General features: G+C 43.9%; 1 protein-coding gene across 1 annotated transcript in view; it reads right to left on the minus strand.

Annotated features, from left to right (window-relative positions):
• Window positions 1-23,933, minus strand: part of APBB1IP (amyloid beta precursor protein binding family B member 1 interacting protein) — an 86,717-nt gene that overhangs the window by 47,692 nt on the left and 15,092 nt on the right. The window lies entirely within an intron of this gene.

Consider the following 23,933-nt stretch of genomic DNA (forward strand, 5'->3'; position numbering starts at 1 on the left):
ATGCAAACCCTTCAGTACTAGCAAGGAGCCCTCTGCGATAACAGTGCTGGCAACCTTTTTCTGGAAGTGTTGGCTGATGACCACTTAGCGCTGGAAATCAAGCACTGCTCACATGGCAAGCTTTGCTTGCCTTGAACCAAAGGATGTGGTGGTCCACAGCCAGAAAAGTGTCATGAGGAGGAAACAGGGGCAAGTACATGGAGTTGCAGGTGGCTCAGTAATTCTCTCAAAATAACGTTGGAGAAGAATTTATTTTAAATTCTTTTAAAATGTTTTAAATTCAAACTCATTAAAATTTAAAAAAAGATTTACTTATTTTTATATCAAAGCCAGATATACAGAGAGGAGGAGAGACAGAGAGGAAGATCTTTCATTTGATGATTCACTCCCCAAGTGACCGCAACGGCCAGTGCTGCGCCGATCCGAAGCTGGGAACCAGGAACCTCTTCCGGGTCTCCCACACGGGCGCAGGGTCCCAAAGCTTTGGGCTGTCCTCAACTGCTTTCTCAGGCCACAAGCAGGGAGCTGGATGGGAAGCAGGGCTGCCGGGATTAGAACTGATGCCCATATGAGACCTGGTACATTCAAGGTGAGAACTTTAGCCGCTAGGCCACCGCGCTGGGCACTCTCATTTAAAATTTTAAATGATAGCTTATCATTTAAAAAATTGGGGCAAAATTTTTTAGAACGAAAGAATTTTTATGAGTTAATCATTGTTAAAATTATTCAACGACTACATAGTAATCACACCATCACTGTATATATTTTATAATTTGTATATAAAATAATAGGAACATGTAGCACCTAAATACCATTTAGTTTAAATACAGCCATCTGTCCAAATCTGCAGGAAATGAATTCCAGGACATGCCACTCTCCCGGACACCCAAATTCACGGATGCCCAAGTCCCTGACATACAATGGCATAGTATCTGCAAATAAATGTGCAATAGCCTGCGTATTTTAAATCGTATCTCTAGATTTTAGCATGCCTAACACAATGTAAGCACTGTTTAAATAGCTGCCACATGCAGTAGGCCACTCCTCTGCCATGTAGCATCAACATCCCATAGATGTTTCAATGTATAGTTCTGACAGATAAAGATTTTAAAAGCAATCTAATCACAATGCTATGTGTGTGTTTTATTTTTAAAAATGATTTATTTTTACTCAAAAGGGAGATTTACAGAGAGAAGTACAGACAGAGAAAGAAAGACTTTTTTTTTTGCTGGTTCACTCTCCAAATGGCCAAAATGGTGAGAGTTGAGCCGGTCTGGAGCCAGGAGCCATGACCTTCTTCCATGTCTCCCACATGGTTGCAGAGACCCGAGGTCTTTGAGCCATCCTCTGCTGCGAGGAGCTGAATGGGAAATAGAGCAGGCAGGACGTGAACCAGTGCTCAAATGGCATCCCAGTGCTGGCAGGTGGAAGATTAGCCTGTTGATCCACCGTGCCAACCCCATGTGTCTTATTTTTTTAAAAAGATGATATTTTACTTTATTTAAAGGTAGAGAAAGGGAGAGAGAGCAAAAGAGAGACAAAGAGAGATCTTTTGTCCATAGGCTCACTGTGGGTACAGAGGTCCATGAACTTTGGCTTTCCTCTACTGCCTTACCAGGCCATTAGTAGGGACCTGGATTGGAAGTGGAGCAGCTGGGACTTGAACTGGTTATAGTGGCGTCCCCTATGGGCTGGGGCATCAGTTCAAGATGATTTGTTGAAGGAAAGATAGATTGGCTTTGACCTATTCTATTTCAGTCAAATATTTTTTTTGAAAAAAAATTTATTTTGCTTATTTTCATTTTATTTGAAAGACAAACAAGTAAGAGAGACAGACAGAGATGGAAACAGAGATGTTAGAGATGGAAACAGAGATGTCAGAGATTTCCACCTGCCAGTTCATTCTCCAAATGCTTGCAGCAGTAGGGATTGGGCTAGGCCAAAGCCAGGATCCCTGGAATTCTATCTGGTTAATCCTTACAGAGACCCAAGTAGACCTGTCATCCCTCACTGCCTCCCCCAGTACACACTAACAGAAAGTTGGATTCAATGCCGACTCCAAACCAAGAACTTTCATGTGGGATATGAGCATTGCAAGGAAAATCTCTCTCACTGAGCCAAAAATCTGCCCCCGGATCATTTATTTAAAACACACACATGGGGCCAAGGCCAAGGCATAGCAGCAGTTGCTCAGTGGGTTTCCTAGTCTCATGTTATCTTTTCCATGTTGGATACTGCAGAAGTTGCTATGAGATGCGATTATGTTCTGAGCACTGGACCCAGCTTCCCACAGAGGAGCCATCACACACAGGTAATTGCAAAACTGAGTTAGCCAGGAGAGCCCAGGGAGGGGACTTTAGTTCAAACAAGAGAGGCATAGGTGCCATGGAACAAGTACAGCCCTCAGGGACAGATGCAGCCAGGACAATCAGAAGTACAGACGTGTGGGAACCCAAGGAAGTCACCCAGGCTCAGGGTGAGAGCACGCGTGGTAGGCATGTGCGTGCTCAGGTGAGGCAGATGCTGCAAGTATAGGTCAATGTCAAAGAGGTTAAGGAGAAATTACACCCAGTGTTTGTCGGGGAGAAGGCAAACTGTAGCTGGACTCCACACATATTGAAGGCAGAAGGCAGGCAGGCTGTAGGTGGCGCCAGATCTGGCTGAAGAAGGGATTTATATGAAGATTAATCTGCATGAAATTCTGCCTCTTTCCCAGTTACTGTCAAAGTATCTGCATCCTACCCTCCCTTCTCAAAATTCCCTCAAAAAAGGAGGAAAGGTAGTACTTAAGGAAATAAAGATATTGATGGCTTCACAAATTAATGAAATGTAGTGTTCAAATAACTGACACAGAGATTTCATTCTCTAATAAGGAGAAGGCAGCAGAACGAACAAGAGAACTCCAGAACTTCCTGTGTAGGTTTATGTAGTGCCATTATGATCACATGAAGGAATCCTTCAGATAACTTATTGTGAACAAGGAAGTTAGAATGAATACTAGTGTTGACATATTTCAGGTTTTTCTTTAATTAGATAAAAGCAATCCATTCAGAATGAAAAAAAATAGATTTAGTTGTTGACCTTGGTTCTGCCAACTGATGTCACGACAGACTTAAGGGAACCAAACCTGGCCCTAAGAGGCAGACACCTGCCATTGACGCCTTCTCTTAAATCATTACATTTTTTACAAAATTAATAAAAACCACTGAAATGATCAAGACTTGAAAGGAACTATGACACTGGTGAGTCATAAAAACCAACTGAGTCCCAAGATTTAAATTCTCAGACTGTCCACAACACAGACATTCAGTGAGTGGAGAACCCAGTAGGTGAGTCACCCACCCAAGATGGAAATAATTCAAAACTATGGCGCATCTCATGACTACTGCTGAAACCCTCCCTAGGCTCATCTGGCAAAGAGCTCCCCTTCTGCCCATTTATTCCTTCCCTCTAGAGTTTGCTATTGAGTTATTAAAAGAGGTCAACATATAAAAATTATGTGAATCTATAATCACCAGCCAACAGTAGTCATGCTCCTGAACAGACAGATCAGTTTCATCGAGTTGCATCCCCGGTGAAAGGAATAACATAATGGCCCAAAGTTTTAGTTATGTTTAACTAAAACTTTTGTTTATCTGAGAACACAATTGTCTTACTTAACTACCTACAGGAAGGCAGAGAGGCAAAGATCACACACACACACACACACACACACACACACACACACACACACCCCATGCTTGAGAAAACAAGGCTGCTGCTTATATTTGAGGTTTTTAAACATCAACACAAAGGCGGAGAGAGGAGAGAGAGAGAGAGATCTCACCATGAAGACCAAAAGTGTGATTTAGGTCAGCAGCCTGAGTTGGGGTAGAGGAGTCACAGTGAAGCAACGTGTTGCAAAACAAGCCATGGTCACATCATGACTGGGTGGAGTGAATATCTCATTAAGGGTGTGTCATGTCTGAGTTCATGTTGTGTCTTGGGAACAACAGCACACTGTTGACTCAATGCACACTGGAATGCTACTTTAGCAGCTGGACTTTGTTTTGGTCTTTGCTGAGTGGGTGAGGGGTAAGATGGGTGAAGAAGCATCCACAGTCAAAACCCAGCTCTGTATCCTTTGCTGTATTTTTCCCTGAGCCCCAAGATCTTTATTTAATCCTCAAGCCATTTTTCTTCCTTGCAGATAAAAACTTTAAAAATTTGTATCTTCTAAAAATAAAAAAAACATCTGAAGTATTCTAATGTAGATATTTAACAGGATATGCTTGGATCACGTCTATGCCAATGTTAACCTCACATAATGACTCAGTTGGGATGGAGATTTGACCTTCAGCTATGACCCTGGACTAAGGTCAGCACAATCCTTATTGTGGCTGTCAGGAAAGATGGTACACACTACAACAAGTCATTTCAATACATCACAAAGTTTTCCACAGAGGCAGGTCCAACCACCATCTCCCTCTTAGGCAATTGCCTGCTGCGTGTGCTAGCTTGGTTGATGATCTGGCAACCGTTTGGTTGTAATGGTTTGTCCCCCAGTGTTTCAGGTGTTTGGAGTTTGATTCCCTCTGTGATATGAGGGGTGATGGAATCTTTAAGGGGCATGACCTCGAGGGAGGTCCTAACATCATTGTGGGCACGACTCTTAGAACGGATGCTGGTCTAACAGAGTGAGTTCTCCAGAGAGCTAGAGTGAACTTTTATGAAAGCATAAGCCTAACCCTTGAGGCACTCCCTTGCTTCCTGTCTTACACATGCTCCTGCCTACCATCCTGAGACCCACAGCAGAAGTCGATCCAGTGTTTCTATCTGCTCTTGGCCTTTGAACTTCCAGAACCAGTGAGCTGAGCAGTTGTTCTTTCTTCATGAGGTTGACTTGCCTCATGTGTTTTACTATTGTAATGGATAGCAGACAAAACATGGCCATATGTCACTTGCCAATCTGATTTAGTAAGCTCAGGATGGACCTTTACTACTTCCATCCTAGTGTTGAATTATTCTTTCCCTTATTCTCCGCGTCCTTGGGGAGGTCTGCATCAGCCTGAACAGCCTCTGGCCTCATGGACTCCCCAACACACAGTCAACACTATGGTCACTGTACATTTCCAATACAAATGTGAACAGATTGCTCTCTCATTTACACACTGTGTGTGGTTGATCACGATAAAAGTAGTTGATGATGATGAAACTCAGGTGCTAAGTTTTCTTTTAAAAATCCTTCATAATTCGGCCCTGACCTGCTTCAAAGGGTTCAATTTTTGGGGGCCCACTTGTATGCGCGAAATCTGGCACTCGGAGGGGTTCTGATGGAGGAGTCTGGGCAACTGCTCTGACAGGACACAGACCCTGCAAGTAAGCACAAGAAGCATGGAGGGAAACAGCCCAGAAGAGGTCATGGAAAGTGTCCCACTGGCATACATTTGGCATGGGTCGGGGGCGGACCAGGCTGAATCAGTTCACGTCATCCACTGGCAAACCCAAACACTGGAGCAGAGTGTGGGTCGAGCCAGGTTAGTTTGCGACAAAAGCAGTACACAACACAGAATGCCAAGGTGAGGTTGCCTGTGCCAGATGTGACTGCAGCACCCAACCAGCACACGTGAGAATCAGGAAGGGAGGGGCAGAGCCGGCAGGGGAATAAGGGGTGGTTCCCTTGCTGGACAGCTACTCTCACTGGACAGTGTGAGCTGGGATGGGGGTAGACCAGACTAGGCAGGGCTACAGCACCTGTGCGCCTCATGAGGATCAGATCTGGGAAAAGCCAGGCTGGGCCGATTATTCCTACTGGTGTAATCTACAGTTAGAGTGGGTGACGGTTGTTGGAGCTTAGCCGCAGCATCAGCTGGCAGAAGCTGGCACTGGGGGCTAGTTCTGTCAAGTTAAACCACAGAACCACCTGGAAAGTGCATAATCTGGGAGTGGGAGTGGCCTGGGAGGGAAATGGTGGGCTCCTCCCTCTTGGGTTACCACCCCCCATGGGAGGGCACGAAAACTAGGACAGGGTCTGGGGTGGCTTGAGAGACACCCAACAACATCCGTGAAGGCTGGAGCGTTGAGCTGGTTAGATGGAACAAGGTTTTCATACCCATTGACATGTATGAGAGCAGAAGGGGATGTGGGACAGACTGGACTAGTCTGCCACACATACTGGCAAACCAGGGTAGGCGGTGGGCCTGGTGGGGGTTATTGTGGGTTGCTCCAACTAGGCTGCAGCCCACATTGGTTTGTGTGAGGGCTTTGTATGTGCTGGGCAGAACCAGGCTGGACTAGTTCCAGTGGAAGACAGGGATGGAAACAGAACCAACCCAGCAATTGCAACCACCAGCTGATCGGGGCGATGGACTATGCTGGGCCCTGTGCTTGCTAGTACATACAGGAATCTGGTCGGGGAACACCTCAAAGTTTCTTTGGGGATCCCCCCAATCGAGCTTCTGGACTCAGAACCCTAACCATCAAAAGACAGAGGACAGAACAAGTCAATCAACCACCTCAGCTGTATGTTGTCAATGAAAATACTGGGCAAACGGAGACTCTATGTTGGACTATGTCAATCAGTGGATTCTCCAACGACCGCATCGTGCTTGGAGTGGTGAGAGTGGCAGTAATTCAGAACTGCTGAACTATCAAAACCACTTGAGCAAGACTCTCGGGGCATGCCCCACATCTGGGACCTGGGATGGGTGGGAAACTGGGTGCGGCTTCTCCCTTAAAATCCCCTTTTACATCAGATATATTAAGGAAACAATATGGAACTAACTGTCTTGCCCATTGTCCTGTAGTGCTTGAACCCTTTTACCCTAATTATGTCAATATTGTATAAAAATAAATAAAATTTTTTTTGGGGGGTCCTAGGTGTTCCTTGAATATGCCCTTTACAGCTTCTCTGTGTATGCTGTTCTCTTTAACAGCCTCCTCTGCCCACAATGCCTTCATAAAATCCTCCTTACTACTCAACACACTGCTTGTATATCAATACATCTATGGGGTCTTCATGCCTGACAGAGAAAGGGACTATCCTGGCACTTGGTACGTGAATTAGGAAATCCTGGCCTGAAAACCGCCATGATAAAATAATGGCCCTATCAGGGTTGAATGCGTGAACTGGGGGATTCCTGTGACACTGACAAAAAGGAGAAATGCAGCATTTGGCATTAGGACCCATCACAGCATTTCCCACTATGTTCTTTATGTTACCATGTCAGAATCTCTCAGAAGACTGAGAACGGTGATTAAGCAAGATTCAGAACTGGCTGATCTCTCTGTTAAAAAATGCTTTGTAGAAAGCCCAGAAAGATGAAACAGCTCCCCAGAGTAATGGGAAGAGCTGGGCTGAAGTCCAGGCCTGCACAGCTAGCTTGGTAACAGCGCCCCTGGGACACACCCGGCATGGGTGCTGCTGCACTGCCTTCGGGGGTAAGACATCTACAAGCTGGCCAGTCCTCAGGGTTTGTCAAATTTCATGTTTCCTAGGAATGCTGGGGCAATTAGACGGGAGGTCTGTTTCTGCTTGTGGCACTGCACTCACTGTACCAATCCTCTCTGCTTTCCAAGTGAGTAAATGCTAATGTTTACACACACGACTTTTGTTGGAAAAGCCAAAGATTTCATTGGGGCTTACTTCTTTACAAACCAAAAATTTTAGCTGCATTGAAGACAATTCTAGTGCCAGTACACAGCATAGACACAGTCAATGACATTCTGACTTTCCAGGCTTAAAACACACCATGATTTTAAATAATAGCTTAAGCAATCTTTATTAAATAAACAAGAATGGCTTTTATCCTCATTCCCTCCACCTGCCCTATGATAACAATATCTTACTCTCTTTAGATATTACGTTTTTTAAAAGATTTATTTATTTTCATTACAAAGTCAGATATACAGAGAGGAGAGACAGAGAGGAAAATCTTCCATCCAATGATTCACTCCCCAAGTGACCGCAATGGCTGGTGCTGTGCCCATCCGAAGCCGGGAACCAGGAACCTCTTCCAGGTCTCCCACGCGGGTGCAGGGTCCCAAAGCTTTGGGCCGTCCTCGACTGCTTTCCCAGGCCACAAGCAGGGAGCTGGGTGGGAAGTGGAGCTGCCAGGATTAGAACCAGTGCCCATAAGGGATCCCGCGCATTTAAGGCGAGGATTTAGCTGCTAGGCCATGCTGCCGGGCCCTATATGTTTATTTTTTAACTTCATAAATGAAGACATATCTTACTGTAGAACAAGACTATATGGCTTAATGATATGATAACATATTGTGCTGTCTGGATCACTTTATTATGTAGTGTGTGATTCACTGTTTATATAAAATAATATGCCTTTGATTTCTACTAGGTTTCAAACTAGAAGATATATTTGTGTGTGTGTATTTATCAATGCATACATTTTTAGTTTCACATGTATTTATACTTATTTGCTAATTCACATTTATGTTTATATATATATATATATTTGTTTTTATATTGTATTTGAAGGTAGGGTGGGAAGTTTCTAAAAGTTACATGTATGAAATACATGAAATATATTCCTTTTATATAAGTGAATACATTTTAAAAAGGAAATAAATGCACAGGAATCTATGCAAGGCCTCATTTATTATCACACATTACACTTTCCAGAAGCTGAAATTTGAGCCCAAAGTATTGGATTAACAGGTTACTGAGTTAATGGAAACTCATTTATTAAATAAGACACATGCAATAATAAACTTATGTATCACCAGATTTCTACAAAACAGAAAACAGGAAGACTATTTTGCATTTAGGTTTTTAAAATGTGGTGCTAACAGCCCTTATAATTATACCAAAAGTTCATGAAAAAATTTCCCTAGTGATTGTCCAAGGTTGCGTTACAGATGTGATACACGCGGTTACAGCGAGCATCAGAACAGCACAGGAACTTGTAGGAAAATCTGCTGTCTTACAGCACACAAGTGACTCAGAGCAGCAGCTTAATTCTAAGATGGTAAGGCTTCATTTCAGATGTGCTCCAAGGCACTGGTGTTGCTTGGGTTGAGGAAGTGACACCACAGAAGAATGAAGATCTCACGGAAGGAAGAGGTAAAAGGCAAACAAGACAGAAGGCGTGCAAGTAGAATTGAAAAAAATCATACAACACGGGCCGGTATTGTGGCACAGTGGGTTAGGTCACTGCCTGCAGTGTCGGCATCCCATATCACAGTGCTGGTTTGAGTCCTGGCTGTTCTGCTTCTCATCCAGTTCCCTGTTAATGTGCCCGGAGAGGCAGCAGTGGATGGCAAGAGCACCTGGACCTCTGCCACCACACAGGTGATTCAGCTGGAGTTCCTAACTCTTGGCGTTATCTTGGACCAGCCTCAGTGGTCGTTTGGGGAGTGAATCACAGGATGGAAGATTTCTTGTTCTCTCTGTTGCTATCTCTTTTCTGTTTCTGTTACTCTATCTTTCAAATAGATAAATACAACTTTTTTTTTTTTAAAAAATAGATAATATAGAAGACAGACTTTCCAAACATTCACACGAGTCCTAGTCATATTAATAGACAGGACGCGTCTTTATATAGTGATTATCGTCGACCCACTGAAGAGAGAAATCTCCATGCCATTCTTTGTGTATAGCTGTGGGGCTAGAGACATCTCCCCATTCCTGCCATCTGCCTGCTGATCATAAAAGTAATAGCCAATAACTGTTAAGGGTTTTTCCTCTGTGATAGTCACCTGGTATTTTTTTTAAAGATTTATTTATTTTTATTAGATAGGCAGATATACAGAGAGGAGGAGAGACAAAGGGGAAGATCTTCTGTTGGCTGTTTCACTCCCCAGGTGGCTGCAATGGCTGGAGCTCAGCCAATCCGAAGCCAGGATCCAGAAGCCTCTTCTGGGTCTCCCACACAGGTGCAGGGTGGGCCACCCTCAATTGCCTTCCCAGGCCACAGACAGGGAGCTGCATGGGAAGCAGGGTTGCTGGGACATAAGCTGTTGCTCATGTGGGATCCTGGCGTGTTCAAGGCGAGGACTTTAGGTGCTAGGCTACCATGTTGGGGCCTCACCTGGTATTTTGTGTGGAATGATGTGAAAGTTGAAAACTGTCTTCACATTCTAGGTAGGACTTAAAAGGTCCCCATTTGCTTAAGATTTATTTGTTTATTTGGGCGCTATCAGAGCTGAGAAAGAGGAGTGAGAGAAGAGAAACAAAAATAGATCTCCTATCCATTGGGCTGAGCTAGGTGGAAGCCAGAAGCCAGGGGCTTCTTGCAGGTCTCCTACCTGGGTGTAGGAGCCCAAACACTTGGGGCATCTTCTGCTGTGTTTCCAGGCACATTAGCAGGGAGCTGAATTAAAAGTGGAGCAGCCAGGACTTGAATCAATAACCAAATGGGATGCTGGCATCCCAGGTAGTGGCTTTACCCACTACCCAACAACACCGTACTCCCACTAACCCCCCTTTTTTTTCTGAGAAAGCTAAGTGATCCAGAGTATAAGCACCTTGACTAAAGTTGCACAACTTAAGTCACTCAACAAATACGTTGTGATCCCAAACACAGTTCTAGCTTTAAAAATTTGGAAGATTTTGCTGTGTGGGTTTTCCACAGCTGTGATTTTCTTTCACATTGCTTCAACGATTTATCTACATACTGTGTTATATAGATGTATTTTTTGGCACAGTTAAAGGAAAACATTTCTTCCTTGCATTGAGATCATGGTTATCTTTTAATTGTACAAAGGAGCTATATTTTGAGTCTCATGGATGTGGCCAAAGCTAAACTATAACTAGCATTAATGAAAAAGCAAAGATGAACAGATTAATCTTTTAATGTGATGTTTTAAATTCGTAATTTTTTTCAAGTAAAAAAAAAAGACCCACCAGCACAATTACATATGCAAAACGAAGAGAACATTGAAAAAGCAAGTTCATAAACATGATCACACTTAGGCACTATGAAAGCCAGAATCCTAATTGCAATCCAGAAGTTAACTCTGAAGTTGCCAGGGCACAGCCACATGAGACAGTAACTTGCACCACACATCATTGTGCCCAATCCCTTCATGAAGTGGGTTTTGACACGCAGTGAAAACACTTAGCAAGAGGAAGTGGTTGACAGAATCACACAGTGCATGGTTCAAGCTTTTGCAGTGTTTGGGGGAGGAGGAGGAGGATGGGGAGGCCAAAGCTACTCTAAGACATAAAACAGGAAACAAAAGCATCTCCGAATCACCCATGGGAGCAAGTTCATTTACTCAGCAAAGAAAATGAGCAAACCTCTTGGGCCAACTCAGCCAGTGTTTGCACGTATCCTCAAATCACTGAAAATCTTCAGAGACGGGCTAGTTAGTGGTCATGGGTTTAGTAGCACCACTAATTGGGGTTGGCATTGTGGCGTAGAGGGCTTTGCTACCATCTGAGACACAGATAGCCCATATGGACACTGGTTGGAGTCCTGGCTGCTCTATACTCAATCCAGCTCCCTGCTCCTGGGCCTGGGAGTGCAGTGGAGGAAGAAAACTTAATTTGGGTTCCCGCCACCCTGGTGGTAGAGCAGGATGGAGCTGGGGTTTCATACTTCTGGCTGAGCCCCAGCTCTGATGGCCATTTAGGGACTGGATCAGCAGATGGAAGATCTTTGGGTCTCTTCCTCTTTCTCTGTAACTCTGCCTTCCAAACAATCAAACAATCTTAAACAAAGGGACTATCACTGAGGACTTGCTTTCAACACAGGCTAAAACAACAATTAACCACGAGGAAAATGTGTGTAGATATTGCATATGTGTACGTATGTGTAAGTTCATGTTAAAGGAATACCCAAGACAATAGTTCTTTTTATACATGATTTTGTTATGGTCAAAGTTGGATGAAAACAATAAAAAGGCAGTCATGAAATTACATGATTTATTGCAATAACTGGACAAACACTGAAGATGTGCTGTAAAAATCCTTAGAATTTGTCACAGTGAAACATATGCACACACACACATGCGCAACACAATAAGATGGACTCCCCCATTAAAAAATGATATGAATTTAAAGTTTATTTGCTTCCAAGTTGCTTTGATTTTGTGTGTGTCCTGGGGAGAGACACTGCTTAGTATTTGGAGGGTGTGTGAAGTCAGGATGGCATGAGACCAGGAATGTCTCACAAGGCCCAGAGGTAGAGCAGCCCGTGACACAGGGAAACCAAGGCCAAGCTCACAGAAACACGCCCCTGCAACACCAACCTCCCAATGGCATCTTAATGTCTATCGAGAAAAGGTCTGGGTGAATTTCACTAGGATACAGAGGGGCTGCTAAGAGAGTTCTAGAATGCCAAGAGGGTGTCTCAAGTTTCCTTTCTTTTTAAAAAAATAATTTTTATTTTTACTGGAAAGTCATATATATATATATAGAGGAGAAAGATCTTCCATCCCCTGATCCATGCCCAAAGTGGCCACAATGGCCGGAGCTCAGCTGAGCCGAAGCCAAGAGCCAAGAGCTTCTTCTGGGTCTCCCACATGGGTACAGGGTCCCAAGGCTTTGGGCTGTTCTCAACTGCCCTCCCAGACCACAAGCAGGGAGCTGGATGGGAAACAGGGATGCAGGGACACAAACCAGCTCCCATATGGGTCCCCTCAAGTTCCCTTTTATTCTGTTGCGAGGATCTATATAAGGAATGGGGAAGTGTTATGTGTTTAGGATCTGACATGATGCAAAACTAAAATGACAATGCAGTTTAGGATCTTTTGAATAGAAACTATTTTCTTCACTTTGTGGGAAAAAATATCTGTAGACATGAAGTTTTCCTAAACAAAACTGTGAATCATAATTTGCATTTATTGCCCTTTATTTCCTTCCCATCTACCCCAGTTGGACTTTCCTCTCAATACAACACAGAATTGTGTCAAGAGCATCAATAACCTTTATGTTGTTAAATCCAATCGTTAATTCCTTGTTAGCATTGCACACAAAACCATTAAACATCGGTCCCTCCTGGAAATACTTTCCACCTTCTGTATCTCTGGCTTTTGCATTAAAAAATGAAAAAAAAGTTACGCCTGCAGTTATACAAACTTCTTCTCTTGTCTTCATTTCCTAAAACAACATGCCACCTGCCTGCATCACATTTAGATCTTATCAGGTATTAGAAAGCATCTTGAGGGCCCGGCGGCATAGCCTAGCAACTAAAGTCCTCGTCTTGAACGCGCCAGGATCCCATATGGGTGCCGGTTCTAATCCCGGCCTGGGAAAGCAGTTGAGGACGACCCAAAGCTTTGGGACCCTGCACCTGCGTGGGAGACTCGGAAGAGGTTTCTGGTTCCCAGGTTTGGATTGGTGCAGCACCTGCCGTTGTGGTCACTTGGGGAGTGAATCATTGGGTGGAAGATTTTCCTCTCTGTCTCTCCTCTCTGTATATCTGACTTTGTAATAAAAATAAATAAATCGAAAAAAAAAAAAAAAAGAAAGCATCTTGAAGTATATGGAGGCTGTGCATAGGTTCTACGTAAATACCATGCCATTTTATAGAGGCATGTGAACATCCACAGATTTTTGGTGACTAGGGCAGGTCCTGGAATCAGTTCCCCACGGATATTAACGAGACTGAATATTTTTCTTTTTCTTTACTTGTCCTTACTGAATGTTTTTCTTCTTTCTAGCAGTGGTCCATTGACCTTGAAGCTAATGATGATTAAACTGCCAGGTTCCTTTCTCGCATTGCCCTTGCTAAGCTGTTTTTCTTCCCTGGTTTCTCACTCCACCAGCACAGAACACTGTCCTGTCCACAGGCCATCACCCTACTCGTGTACTTAGGACTTGGAGCAGGGCTGCTACACTGCTGGTCTACCTCCATTTCACCAGATCTCCAGCAAGAGCCCAGCGTGGCCAGTTTCAGGGACTTTGGACTCTGTCTTTCAGCCCCAGGGCAAGAACTGATGGAGATGTTGCTCCTGGCATGGGGCTCACCATGATCTGGGCTTCATGGCAACCTGACATCCCCTCTAGGACCAGCTCAGCTGCCAGTAGTGGGTGGGGACTGCTCGTTGTGTGGTTCTGGCTGAGCTGGGGCAAGGGAGGGGGAGTGCTGCTACTTGGACCACTTGAAGTCATGGGTGCCGCCCCATGGTTCTCTGAGGTCTTGCTCTGGGGCAAGCAGCACCAGCAAAGCAAGAAACCACAGAGGAAGTTGCAGCGAGGCTGCACTGTCAAGGGTTTTAAGGGCAAACAAGCTTCTAGCTCATCAGTAATCCAAATCCATTCTGAGCCAGCATGCTGGGGCCAAGACCCCATCAGCTCTGTCACCTCTTGCAAAAACTAAACTTCAAGTTCATCCTCGTGTGAAGGGATGATTGAAGACTACGCAGAAATGGAGCAGTTGGGACAGGAACTGGAGCCCATAGGAGATGCTAGCACGGCAGGGCAGAGAATTAACCTGATGTGTCACCATGCCAGCAGCCCCCACCTTTGAGATTTACATATTCTGCTCACTTTGCTGCCTTTCTGAAACACCTGATGCCTTCTTTCCTAAGCAGCTGCTTCCTCACTCTCTTTGGGTTTTGCTCACACCTTTTCTCACTTCTGGGATCTTCCCTGGCCTGTTTCAGAATAAAAATTTCCCTACCATCCCAGTTTTCTGTGCTTGTATTTTCTCCCCACTCAACTGCTACAATGTAAGCCCAGGAGGAGGGAAAGGATTGACCAATTTTCATTGGTTTTTGCATTCACAGGAAAACTGAACCACATACCTTTTTCATATCAGAGAGGGAGTGACTATTTGTTAAGTGAATAGATGAATTTTAAAATCTAAATTATGCATATATTTAAGTTCTACAGGTGCAGGGATCAAAAATACTTTACTCACATCTGTGTTCCTATTGCTAAACGTAGTGCTTACCTTGACCTTGGAAAACCTTCAAAAGTCAGCAAGTTAAGAAAGAGCATTACAGGAGATGTGAAGAGAGAGACAGTAGAACCACCACTGTGGACAGCAAGAGTCAACAAGGGATGCTAACACCCTTAGAGAAGAGATGGCTGAGGAACATGTTAAGTACTCCATGACCGCTAACATTCTGCTAAATCAAGCTCCAGGGTGTGTGAAAAGTGAGACCATCCAATAAGACCGACAATGCTTCCCAGGACTCAGCAATAAGATGGTGTGGAATGAATTACTAAATGGCATCACAGGGATAATGCTTAAATGAAGAAATATAGTGGACACAATTTTCACCAAATGACCAAACTTAGCATTGCTTAATAAAGGCATGACCCAACATCATGGGCTCCTGATATGATGCACTGAGGGGCAGTGCCCTCTCCGGATCCCAAATCTAATTAAGATGAGTCAGACATCCCCACATTTAGGGACATTCTGGGAAAAAATTCAAGTAAACAAACAAAGCAACAAACAAACAAACAAACAAAACACCCAAAGTAGTAGTCTGGGTTTTCCAAATGAGAATAGACCTTGGATCATTAGGAAAAAAATAAATATCATGTGGGTTCTATCTCAGAAAATACTCTTAAATCAAAATATCGTCCACTTTGTAATTCTATTGTGATAGTTACCCTGTGAGTATTGTAGCGTGCTAATCACATTGTGCAAGAGAACGGCTTTGTTCTTAAGAGAAAATCGGTGAAAGAAAAAGCGGACAGCAAATTTGTCAAAGTGAACAATAAGTGAATCTGGGTGGAGCTAATATGTGTGTGGATTGCACTGTTATTTTTCTGTTGAAAGTTTCAAACTTTTCAAAACACAAAGCTGGGAGCCAAAAAGAGACATTCTTTTAAGTTGAATAACCTGAGTTTCAAAAAAAAAAAAAAAAAAAAAAAAAAACCAAATGAAGAAAATGAAAGATAGATGCAAGCAAAGACAACAGAAAAGAAAAAAAAATCCACTTTTCACATTGCGTGTTATCTCCTCGAACTCTCCTAAAAACCACTTGGGGGTCGATACCATCACTCCTGTTTTCTTAGGCACAGAGGGTGTGGTCAGTTAATATGTGCAGGGTGGGATTCAAACCCAAGTCTGGGCTCTTTGATGAAATTACTCCTCTTTCTCTGCGAAAAAAAAAAAGGTGGGGGAGGGGGTTGTAGAAAAGGAATCGGAGCCGGAGATGTGTGTATGTAAAAAAAATCAACATAGGTGATACATGCACTTGATCTTATACAGGGCATCACCAAGATGTGGCACACACACACATTCCCGGGGGGTGAGGGAGAGAGAGAGAAAGAGAGAGAGAGAGAAGAAAGGGGACAAAGCCACTGTACAGAAAGAAAGACAGAGGTTCTAATTGAGTCACAGGCTCAAGTCCATGGGGGAGAGCTTTTCACACAACTCCTTTTGGGAATTTCTAAAGCAAGGTTGGGCCTTCACAGACACTATGGTGCATGTTATACCCCAGTATTTCCCCTCTAGAACAGAAACAACTCTAAGCTGAGATCCACGTCTACCTTTGATTCTGAGATCCACCCCCTGTTTCATGGAGAATGCAATGCAAGCTGGCTTAGATCTAAATGTCTTGCTGAGTTAAACAGGTGGAAGTGGAAATTTTCTGGTAATCACAAGATTTGGGGTGATGATTAAAAACTTCACTTCCGCTCTCTTTCCTACTCCAAAGTTCAGAAGTAGGCAGGTGCTATGGTTTGCATATCACTTGAGATGTGTCCCCATATGGATTTGTATGTTGAAAGGTTGGTTCTTAGGGTGGGATGCTAGAAGGTAGTGGAACCCAGTGAGAGGCTACTTGATTGCTGTAGACATAGCTCTTTGGGAAGGGGTGAATGCAGCTCCCATGGGACTTTGGCTAGTGATCACAAGTCTCGGTTGTTATGAGAAGAGCAATACTGGCTGTCCCATGCCATCTGTCTTCTTGCTTCACCCCACAATTTCTTTCACATTGCTCGTGCCATTGCTTTGCCGTCACTGGAGGCTGGCAGGAGCCAGTGTCACACTCCTGAACCTCCAAAAATGTGAGCTAAAGGGCTGGACATTGGTAGAGTGATCAAGACATTGGCTGCGGATGCCTATGCTCCTTATCGTACGGCTTTGGTTTGATCCTCAGCCTTAGTTCCTGTCTCTGACCTCCTGCCAACACAGATCCTGGGACACATTGTGATAGCTCAATAAATGGGGTCCCTGCCATCCATATGGAGAACCTGTACTGAGTTCCTAGCTTCTGGCTCCTACCCATCTTGGTCTCAATCACTGTGGCATTTGGAGAGTGAACCAGTAGATGATATTTCTCTCTCTCTCTCCCTCCCTCCCTCCCTCCCTCCCTCCTTTTCTGCCTTTCAAGTAAATTAAAAAAAAAGTGTGATAAAAAAATTCAAACATTCCTAACAACTAACAGCCAGCATCATGGGAGCTAGTGGAGTCAAGAAAGCCAGGGATGTCATGTGGGCTTTGGACTCAGCAGTGCATAGTATACATGGTGAGGGCCTTGCTAAGCAGTCACAGGAGGTTTGAATCCACCGCACCAGTGCTTTAAGATTCATGGGCAGTTTTGTGTGTGGCTTCTAATTGCAAAATAAACCCACAGTTTGCTGCAGAACACTTGACGAATTCACCGAAGTCACAAGTAAAAATAAGGACACCATATGCTTTCAACTGAAAGATATGTCTAATACTTCTGAAATCAGAGTGAATCCTACACTCGAGTTTTTGAATTACTGTGTTGGAGTGCTGGCTGTGCTCCCCAAGCCAGCTTCCTGGTGATGCAGCAGTAGGCAGCAGGTGATGACTCAAGTACTTGGGTCCCTGCCACTTGCAAAGGGTACCTCGACTAAGTTTTGGTGCTACTGGCTTTGGCTTGTTGTTGGCATAGGAGATCTAGCCATTAGTCCACTCCAAAATAAATAAAACACATGCATAGATAAAAACTTAACAAAACACAAAATTTGGCCACCCCTGAAAGGAGTCATCTCTGGTGTGGTTTTCAACCCCTTAGGAGTCAAGGGAGTGGAACAGAAGGAGTGCCTATTCATCTAATTATCACTCAGTTAGATCAATTATTTGCACTGGTGTAAGAATACACTGTTCAACTATTAATTTAAATTTGGGCCTTAAATGTGCTTAAATCCTTCAAAGATTGCAGCGTCACAAAGCAAAGGTATCCTTGGGAGAACAGCGTTATTCTCAGATCAGACAGGATCAGACCAGGTCAGGCCAAGCCACTAAGGCTGCAGAGATTCCCAAAGTAATGAGATTGTGATTTTCAAAGATATTAGAGATAGCTTCAGCTGTTGTGGCACTTACTTCAGGAGCTCCTGGCTAGATACTGACTGCTTCTTATTGGAGCTCAAGGAAAGTTATTATTTTTATTACTTAAAGGTTAATTCATTAAGTTGAAAGTCAGAGTTGCAGAAAGAGATGGAGAGACAAAGAGAGAGATGTCTTCCATTCACTGGTTTGTTTTCCAGATGGATACAATGGCCAGGGTTGGGCCAGGCTGAAATTACGAGCAAAGAGTTTCATGTGGGTCTCTTACATGGGTGTAGAGGCTTAAACACTTGGGCCATCTTCTGCTGTTTTTCCCAGGCACATCAGCAGGGAGCTGAATCAGAAGTGGAACAGCCAGGACATGAATTGGTTATCATATGGAATGGCACTGAAGGTGGCAGCATTACCAGTGACGCTACAACGCTGGCACCCAAGAGAAAATATTAAAATTCCAACAATGCATAATTTGAGGCTGAAAAAAAAATACATCTTTGTTTTCTAATCAAAGCCCAAAAGTTTGTAATAATCCATGATGTTCCTTGATAAACCTTACAATTAACTCATGAACTTGGAATGTTGCATGGAGCTAGTCCATGGGCTTTGGTAAGGAACAGCAGAGTGTTCCAGCAAGTGTTGAGCACTTTAAAATCTTACATTCTCAACTGGAAGAAGTGGTGACTTATTTTGTTTGTAATGCTGTAAGGAAACAGGAAAACGAATGACTAGGAATAACTAGAAGTGATTATCTCTTACCATTTTTCTCAATATTCAAATCAGCATTCACTCATCTCCAAAAGAAAATAGTAATGAATGAATGAATGAATGGCATAGGATAACAATGCTGAATGTTGTCAAGACAAGAACTGCACGGTGACTTCCAGCTTGAACAGTACAGTTCATCTCCCTGGTTATTTAGGAGTGGCCTTGTGGGAGGAGAGCAAACTGGGCTGTTTCAGATGGAAGTGGGGTGTAGAGATAAGTACACAGAGGGTTTTTTTTTCTGAGAATGGGGGGCATACCTGGTTCAACCTGCTGTACAACGCTTTCCTTGCTACCATTCAGAATTCTCCTGAAGTCACCACCCCCCGCTATGAGCCTCTTCAGAGATGCACTACAATGCAAGTTAATTCTTCCTCTGCTCTTGAGAATGTATAACTTGCTCTTTTTCCCCCAAAGACCCAATGATTGGAACCAGATGTTTTCATTTGCAGAAAAATTACAGGCAGCCTACAGGCAGCTTAAGATTGGACTGAATGCAGCAACCACTTCTTAGCTTTCTGTGGGCGAGGGGCCTTTTTAGTTTTCTTGTGTGTATGTCTTGGTGAATGTTCTACACCTGTCACCCCAAACCTAGCAAAATCAGGGTTATCGTTTGAGGTAACAGTCAAGTGTGATAAACTATTCAGATTATGTAATGCTGTGTGGCTTAGTTCTCTCCACGCAGAAGTATTTCTGGTCATGTCTGTGACAGTTCCGGTGTCCAAAATACATCAGGGTTTCTATCAGAAAAAATATGAATCACCAATCATGGTTTTCTAGGTTTTCATAGGATGCATAGTAAATACTGTCTCTTCTTCCTCAAAGATGCTGATAGAAATTTTTACGCTCTGCTTTTTAAAGGAGAGAGAGCAAGAGCGAGAGCGAGAGCGAGAGCGAGAGCGAGAGCGAGAGAGAGAGAGAGAGAGAGAAGGAGGAAAAGGAGATCCTCTACCCCCTGGCTCAATCACTAGATGGCCACAAATAGCCAGTACTGGACCATGCCAAAGCCTGAAGCCAGAAGGTTCATCTAGGTCTCCCATCTTTGGTTGGCTTTCCCAGGCATTTGCAGGGAGCTGGATCAAAAGTGGAGCAGCCAGCACAAGAACTGACACACACACACAGAGGTTGCCAGTTTCAAAGGCAGTGGCTTTAGCAGCTATTCTGAAAGCGACAACCCCAATAAATAATTCTCTTAAAAATGCTAATGCTGGGCCCAGAGTGGTGGTCTAGCAGCTAAAGTCTTCGCCTTGAACATGCCCGGGATTCCATATGGGTGCCAGTTCTAATCCTGGCAGCTCCACTTCCCATCCAGCTCCCTGCTTGTGGCCTGGGAAAGCAGTCAAGGTTGGCCCAAAGCCTTGGGACCCTGCACTCCTGTGGGAGACCTGGAGGAAGTTCCTGGCTTCCAGCTTTGGATCGGCACAGCACCAGCCGTTGCGGCTCACTTGGGGAGTGAATCATCGGACAGAGTATCTTCCTCTCTGTCTCTCCTCGTCTCTGTATATCTGACTTTGCAATAAAAGTAAATAAATCTTTTAAAAAATTAAAAATGCTAACACTGTATTATGGAGGACTTAAGAGCTGTAAACATTATGAATTTATTGGTATTAGTACTGAGTGCCAATCAGTATGTACCGTATAATTGTAATATATAACATACAATGATGTCAGCACATTCACAATGCAGTGAAAACTTAGGATCCCACTCAGTGGGGATGGGAGGGTTAGTTTTTAGGCATCCTCTGGCTGAAAGAAGGAAGACTCTGAAAGCTGGGACAACACTGTTTTGGATCTGTCTGTGAGGAAGCTCCCTAAAGACACTGACACATGCATCTGAGTAGGGTAGGTGGCGACTGTGTCTTGTGTAGGTGGGCGTCAGTCACCAGTCAGCTGGGGTTCCAGCGAATAATCAGCACTAGAGCCAGAGAACTAGTCCCTGCCTGGACAGCAGGGAGGGACCTGAGTGTCTCCTGCTCTGCATGTCAGAACTCCAGACTCCCCTGTCCTTTGTCTGGGTCTCAGACCTTTGGCCTTGACCTGACCATTATGTTCCCCTTCCGTTTGAGGCCGTGGACTTGGACTGAGCCACTCTACTGGATTCCTTGGATCTCCAGCTTGCAGATGACCTGTGGTGGGACTTCTCTGCTTTCCAGAATCTCATGAGCCAATTCCCTGAATAAATCCCCTCTCTTGTTTCTATGGACAGAACCTAACAATTCTATCTCCATGCAGAGCCATGACTGAGACAAGGGGTGAACAGGCACATGCTCCTACAACTTCAACAGAAGGACTCTGTCACGGTTTTGAGAGCAAGGGCAGGTGGCTTCAGCAGATGAAAAACCCTGAGGAACTTCTAGAAAATGTTAAGGAGAAGGGACGGTAGAGACAGAAATATATATAGATGTGAGAATGTGTGTATAATATACATATATACATACACACACAAGTCTACCTATATATATTTGTTTTATATTTTGCATGAAAGTTGCCTTATATCAGAGATAATATATGATATTTGTCCTTCTGGGATTGGTTTATTTCACTGAGCATAGTGGTCTCTAGTTGGGGCCATTTTGTTGCAAATGGTAGAATTTCATTCTTCTTAATGGCTGAATAGTATTCTATGGAGTGGATGTACCACAGCTTCTTTATCCATTCCTCTTACAGCATCTGCATTGTTTCCATGTCTTCCCTATTGTGGATTTTGTTGCTATAGCTGTAGGATTATGGGTCACTTCAGGAAGTTCTCTTAAGGGCAGACGCCTACATGTCTCGTCATTGTCCAAACCAAAGGGGAGAGCAGTCCGTTCATCAATCCCCACGTTCATCCATTAGGTCCTACAGTGCAACTCCTACCCAAGAAAGGGGCTCCCTGTAGCTTCCAGCTGAACTTTTCCAACCTCCATGTCATTTCAGCCCCATGATCACATTTACGAATCAGCAACACAGGGCTGTCAAATACTTGAGGAGAAACAAGTGCTTGGCAGCCTCAAGACTCAAACCCAAGAGACTTACCCTGATTGGATGCTGGAAGTAGAACAGAAATAGAATTATTTCTAAAATGCCAATCGCTGGCTTCAAAGAGATTCAGAAGACATATCAACAAGAGTCAGTTGACATTCATAAAAGCACAATAAAATATCAGAAAGTTGATCCCAGAAATGGATTAAAAGAATAACACAAGAGAACTTAGAATGCAAGAATAACTCACAAGTGGGAAATATATTAGAATATTTTCCTAAATCAAAGTATTAAAATGATAGATTATGTGTTCATCTCCAGGTATAGTGCACAGGCAACTGGTAAACACTAATGTTTCTTCATGATGTTTACGTGGACAATCCACTCATAATGGGTATTCCAACTGTAATACACCACAAGTGTTCTGAGATCAGACACAAATCAAAGGAGTCACGTCATAATTGCTACTGTTTATTTCTGGTCTTAGCAAAGTCTCAGAAAGATCTTAAGTTTGTAAGTATTCTATGGCATAATTGATAACTTGATGCTACAGAAAGCCAGACGATACAGATGTTTTAAATTTTGCAGGTTATGTTGTATCTGATAAAATTACTTCTTTTTGGGTACCTAGGCTGGCTAGTAGGGTGGCAACTCAACTTGCAAAGGCAGCCCAGGGCACCCAGGGCAGTCCTTTCCTCCCTTGTGTCTCTGTGAGTAACGACAGTTCTGAATACTGGAATGATATACATTAAGCCAAGTAGACAGGATCCAAGTGCTTGAGCCATTTGCTTCTGCCCCCAAGGGCGAGCATTGGCAGGAAGCATAAAAACTGGGGCTCAAACCCAGCCACTCCTAGCTGGGATGTGAGCGACCCGAGTTGTGCTTAACAACTGTGCCACAAGCTTCACCCCATCCGCTCAGAGACCCATTTTTGAGTTAGTTTTTGGGTATGATGTGAGTCACTACTTTCTAATAATGCTTCTAAGTTCAGAGGATTTTTTTTAACCTATGGCAGAGGTGGCGCGGTGCTGTTTTCTTATTCTGTGATGTGATGACTTTCAGTTCTCTGCACATTCAACTAACAAGTACTTACTGAATCCATGGTGCCAATGCACGTAGCAGTGAACCAATGCCTACAGTCAAATAAAAAGAACCTAAGCCTCCAGAGTAAATAGAGTCCATCACAGAAAGGTGGCTGATCAGTCTGGAGTGGAAATAAGCCCTCAAAACCTTCCCTTCCCCCACACACTCAAAAACACAAGAGAACATCCACCATCCCCCTAAACTGAACTAGCAAACAGAAAGTTAAAATTCCACTTCCAAAGACTGGTGCCATGGTTCAATGACTAAGTCCTCACCGTGTAAGCACTGGGGTCCCATGTGGGTGTCAGTTTGTGTCTCAGCTGCTCCACTTTCCATCAGGCTTCCTGCCGATGGTCTGGGAAAGCAGTAAAAGATGGTCCAAAACCTTGGGATTGTGCACCCACATGGGAGATACAGAGGAAGCTCCTGGTTCCTGGCTTTGGATTGGCTCAACTCTGGCCACTGTGGCCACTTGGGGAGTGAACCAGTGGATGGAAGGTTTTTCTGTCTGTCTCTCCTTCTCTTTGTAAATCTATCTGCTTTTCCAATCAATAAATTAATTAATCTTAAAAATCCCACTTTCAGATTGTATGCTTTATGTAACAGTTACCACGTGGCTGCACTGCTTAAAGGAAAAAAATCCCAAATGCTTTTTCTGGGATAACAAACAGCCCTCAACTCCATGGTCTGTTTTGATTCCAATGAGCTAAGCAATAGTTTCCTCTTTCTTGGCATCCTTCATTCACCTCTTGCTAAAGACAGCAGCAACGGGGCACCATGCATGTCATTGCCCTGGCAGAATCCTGGGCAACAGGGATAAAGTTCTGCACGAGACAGCATGGCAACATGGAAATGATTGTCCCTGCTTCCCCATGACCCCGGGCAGATCAAGGCCAATGCTAGAGGCCTTTTGCAGGAATGACTAGTGTTTGTATTGCAGCCCAGAGGACATGGCCAGCAGAGTCTCTG

This window comes from Ochotona princeps, chromosome 10 (assembly GCF_030435755.1).
Source record: "Ochotona princeps isolate mOchPri1 chromosome 10, mOchPri1.hap1, whole genome shotgun sequence".
Lineage (NCBI taxonomy): Eukaryota > Metazoa > Chordata > Mammalia > Lagomorpha > Ochotonidae > Ochotona > Ochotona princeps.